Source organism: Mustela putorius, unplaced genomic scaffold (assembly GCF_011764305.1).
Source record: "Mustela putorius furo isolate JIRA1106 unplaced genomic scaffold, ASM1176430v1.1 tig00000275_pilon_pilon_pilon, whole genome shotgun sequence".
Taxonomy (NCBI): domain Eukaryota; kingdom Metazoa; phylum Chordata; class Mammalia; order Carnivora; family Mustelidae; genus Mustela; species Mustela putorius.
Window position 1 is genome coordinate 21,679,312 of NW_025421341.1, and position 5,292 is coordinate 21,684,603.

General features: G+C 42.4%; 1 non-coding gene across 1 annotated transcript; it reads left to right on the forward strand.

The window, feature by feature from the left end:
* The first annotated feature begins 4,259 nt into the window (after positions 1–4,259).
* LOC123391691 lies at positions 4,260–4,446 on the forward strand. The gene has a single exon (XR_006606395.1). It is a non-coding gene; the product is annotated as a U2 spliceosomal RNA (small nuclear RNA).
* Positions 4,447–5,292: the final 846 nt, after the last annotated feature.

Here is a 5,292-nt window from a genome sequence, read left to right on the forward strand (position 1 = left end):
AAGATTGCTACTGAGGGGTCCTGTGTTCCTACCACCTTCTAGTTCAGGCCCAGGGACTCCTCATGCTGCCATTTGTAGATATAGATCCCATTCTTCTGCCTGTGGACCTATACTGAGCCCTAAAAACATGAGTATGGCATTTTCTGCTGAGACTCACAGCAAAGACATTCCCAGCCTGAAATTCTGTCTCAGAAGGAGGATCTCTCCTTCTGGCACCCACCAAAGGCCAAAACCTCAAGACTTTCCTGCCCACTGCCTTCTCTACTTCTACCTAGGAGGATGTTTTCCAATGGTGGTTCTCCCAGGCATTTTGTATTATGTTTTGAGTCTTCTCCTCTCCATTTCCTTAAGGTCACAGGCTTTGTAACTCTATATGGTGATGGACGGTAAGTAGACACTGGTGATCATTTTGCAGTAAAAACAAATATTGAATCATTATGTTGTACACCTAAAACTAGTATAATGTTATGTGCCAATTATACCTCAATACTAAAAAAGACTAAAGCCAAAGATAGCTTTCTTTCTATTCTCTGACATGACGTTAGCCTTACCTTACCCTGAGAACATCCCACCAGGTTGAAAAGGGTATGTGTATGTGCATGTGTTTGCACATGTGCACATGCATGCACATACAAACATAAGTCCCTGGGAGGTGGGTGGAGTAAATATCAGAATTTAAAAGTCAGTTAATATTTTAGAACTCTTCTCCTATGTTTATAAATATTCAAAAAAGAGATGATGAACTTTTAATACCCCTAGCATTGACAGAATGATTTTAGAAAATTATCATTTTTAGCTCTTAGGAAACAATTATGTAATTCATCCGAGTTGCATACATGCTTTGTTTCTCTGAAATTGCCCCTGTGGAGTGATAACACACCCATGTGTTCAGTGACCTGGAGTCAGAACAGAGTTGAAAGGGACCCCTGACTTCCTCATACAAGCCCTAAGAGGACAGCATCAAAGATATGCGTCCAAAAGTAACCTCAGGAGGACTGCCCACAGGACTTCTCAGCCCTTTTCTGCAGAGGTCAGTCCACATCACCATCCCAGGAGTAGGAGGTCGTGTGCTCAGGCTGGGTGGTCAACATGGACAGCAGGAAGAGGGTGTGGTGGTGCTATGATACCAAGGAGTCACCAGTTTTCCAAACATCAAGTCCAGCCCCAAAGCAATAGAGCTAATCTTGCAACTTGGCACCCTGAAAGGGTAAGGCACGAGTCAGAGTAGCCTCACAAAGCCATGAGGTGCCAATTTCCACCTCATCCTGGAGTCATAATTCTCCAGGCCTCAGATCATTCAGGCAAAGTTTTTCTGCCAGCCCTGGGCCTCCTCCCACCTCCTTAATTCCAACACAACTCAGGGCTTCTGCCATAGCATGCCAGGGAGTACCCCCACAGTCATGGGCTGAGGGCTGCAGCCAGGTAATGTATATTTTACATCTCTGGGCAGAGCAAGGCTTTAAGTGTGTGAATATCATTTTTTAAAGCCAAGAAATTTCATAAACCACTGTCTTTTGTTTGGTATCTAGTGATTAAGAGTGCAACAGGACTCAAAACTATGTAAATTCAGCATTTCTTTGAAGATGAGTTGTATTTATTTATCCCAATAGCATCTACTATATTTAAAAATCGTAGTGCATAGATGTGCAAAGCTGACCATCTATTCAGTCTATGGCAATGTTTTATTCAAAATGCAGATCCCTGGACTCACCTCCCTATTTCCACCCCTCCCCCAGAAACTTGAGTTCAATGGATTTGAAAGTAGAGTCCTGACATCTGCATTTTAATCCCAACTGTGTTTTTTAAATGGTGGTCAGCCACTGACCACTCTTGAAAAATACTGTCTCTGGGGACCTATTTATATTATCTGTGGTGGCTTTTAATAATTTAGCTAAATATGGCTCTTGTTTTCAACCTTTTAATACTTCATAATAGTTTTGCTCATCATCTGTTCTTAATGTTTTCTGAGGTCTATGAAGGTAACCATGGGAAGTACTGGCTTGCTGGCTCAGTCATCAGACTGTGGAGGTGCAGAAAATAGATTTATAGTGTTTTGTGAGTGTCCATGAAAGCACATGATTTCCAATATCTCTGTCCTTCACTATAAAGGCTTTGAGCCTACAAAGCATGATCTCTAGCCCTGCAAAGAGAAATTGAAGGAGGTTTGTGTTACTTCTTATTGGCTTCATACCAATTTACAAGCTCAAGTTTGGCCAGAGCTATCCCCTTAATTGTGTGTCTTCCAAATCATACAATCTGGAGATCCATAATTGGACAGTTGATGTAGTACTAGAAGTTTAGCTGCCCTTCTACAATAAACATGGGGATGACCATGGCGTCACTGTTCTTGGTCTGGGCATAGCACTTGGCTCGTCCATCCAGGAGTTCAATTAGAGAATACGGATAGTTTCAGAATCCATTTTGTATAAAGGGAAAGAGATTTGCTCCTTTCAATAGTACCATGGAATTTCCGACCTGATTATTAAAAGCTCTGATGAGTCAAACCTAGGCTGGGTTCTTGGCTCTGCATAACTCCCACATTCCTTGAGTTTTGGATTCTTCCAGAATTCATCAAGTCTAAGTCATACATTGACTCTGGTTCCTATGTTATATTGGAGATGTGAGGACCTTAGCAAGAATCTGCTTCCCTGGACCAAGCTTCCATTTAACTCAGAAAAATGGAGCTCTTAATTTATATTTCCCTTGACAAACAGTGGTTTAACTTACAGGGCAAACCAGGCAAAGATGAGAGTGTGACTTTCTCACCTATGACGTTGGTCAAATCTGTTTGACTGTCCTTGGTTTCCCCATCTTCACAAAGAAGTCAGAATAGACCACTTCCAAATGAGACAGTTTTCAGGTCTGGAAGTTCCCAGCCCTCATGACTCCCTTCCCTGCCTTGCTCTCCCTTTCTTCTCAGCTTCCCCATGGGCCTCATACTCTCAGAGGAAAAAATGAGAACGAACAGTCTGCACTACATAGATAGAGTCTAGCTGTCATTTGAGTGACTGCCTCCTGAGTAGAAGTGGGATGTTTTTTACCTTTTAACAAGGACCCATGGGATTTCAGCATCAGTCCTACTGATAGCAGAAGGGAAGGGGACAGGGAAGAGGAGACTGCCCAAATACCATTAGGTCACCCCTCAGGTCCCAGTGTTCTGCTTTCACGAATAACATGGTCCTAGAAAAGTCTATTTCATAGAAGGGGGAAGGAATCATAGTTCAGAACCATTACAAGGTAAATAAGGAGAAAAAGACTGATGGGAACTATGGCAAGAGAAGGATTTGAGCCAAAAGGCTCTGTTTAGAATATGCAGGGGGAAAGAGGGGAAAACAGAGATAACCAGGAATGGCAGGTATGTATCCAGCAGGTTACCAGTCCTGGAAAACTTGGCTACATGACCACAGGTTTTCCTGCTGTCTCAAATTTCCTCTCAAGCAACCTCTAGGAGCTGCCATCATTGGTCTGTTGGTGGGGAAGGTTGAGCCAACTTACCTTCAACTAGGCTACACTTAGCAATTTCAGATCCTGGCAGACAGAAGTCAGAAAAGAATAGTGTAGCAGCTCTGACATTTTGAAAACAATAGCATTAACAGCTACCTTGGTGCCCATGACCAGAACCATTGTCATAGAGAGAAATGCATGAACTATAGTTCATCTCAAATTCCAAGAGGTCATCTGAGGCAAAACCCATCTCAAAATCCCACCAACTTCCATCTAATCTCTCCTTGAGAACCTCCAATAGCAGGAAACTCATTAATTTTGGGTGTACTTCATTGTTAGACAACAAAAATTATTTCCCTTGAGCTAAGGAAGAAGTTCCCTCTCTGTTACTTGGGCCCAGAGAGCCCAGCTCAGTCTTGTGAGGCCACACAGGGGAAAAATATATCTCCCTTCTCTGTGCCAGTTCCTCCCATTTCTGCAAGTATAGCAAAGTGTAAACTGCCATCTGCCAAGCCCATGTTCTTCAGGACTCTCCCACAATGAAATCTGAAGAACGCCAGCCATTGTAGAAGCAGCAGAAGATCCTCCCATGAAACTATGAGATTCGCCAGTGCTCTTCCATATGGAATGATCCTACCTCAGCCCTTCCCCTCTCCACATATGTTCTCCTAGGGTTTTTCAGCAACTTCTGTCCCCCTTTAAGGCCAAGTTTCCATTTTCATCTACATTTCATCTAGGTCAGAGAGAAACAGAGATTTGGTCTCTAGAACTAGCTACAAAGCAATCGTGTAAGCTTTGATAGCTAGGGAACTGAGATTACCTCATGGCCTTTGGCTAAGATCAAGTGTAGTATTTGTTCTTATCAGCTTAATAGCTGGGAATTGTCTTTTAAAAATCCTATTTTTGAGTGTTTAGGTTGTATAGGAGAGTTGAAAGAGATACTCTGCTTACTAACTAGCTAAAGACCTACTAAGGACCCACAAAGTAAGCCCTAGAGCCTAAGACAGGCCCTGGACAAGGCCAACATGCCAGGAATATGGGAATGACAAGAAGAGGACCTGAGTGTAACCCAAAGCTTCTCAACAATCAAGAATATAAAAAGTAGGGGAAAGGGAAGTTATCTTTCTGGTCATTCCCTTTATCTTCATATGTACTTTTTTCCCAGCCTCTTGCCACTGCGTGCAACAGGGACTGGCGTATTTAGGTGCTCCATAAATGTACGTTAAATAAATGAATCTTTCATCAAAACCTCGTCAATAGCTCTAGTTTTTTATAATTTAGTCACTTACATGACCAACATTTATTAAGCACCAATAGTGTTCTAGGCACTGTGTCAGACACTGAAGAGTTTATAAATAAATGGGACATGAGCTCAGAGCTAAAATCCTGGTAGGGTAGATGAAATATTTACCCAAGAAGCAGTAAGCACATAAGGATATGATCAAGATTAGATAGGGTGGATGCTAAACATAGGGAAATGTTATAAAGGGGTTTAGCAGAAAGGACTCACTTCAACTCATCTTACTCTGTTAAACTTGAAGCTTGATATACCCTCCTCAATTACAAGAACTGTCTGATTATTCAAACTAAAATCTTAGACATGACTTTGCAGTCAGAGCTGGAGGGAGAATTTTTCACGTGGAGGGTCCTTGTTTCTGGCTCCTTCTTCACTTCCTGGCAAGACCTCAGTTGGCACTCCTCTGGACGACCCACCCTATTGTAAACTTCTCCCTGGCAGCTCACCTTTTCCCTGGGCTTGCAACTGGGAATCTCATACCTGGACGCAGCCAAAAGATTTCAGGAAATGGTGCTTTGGAAACACATCTTTAAAATGAAAACAGATAAAGC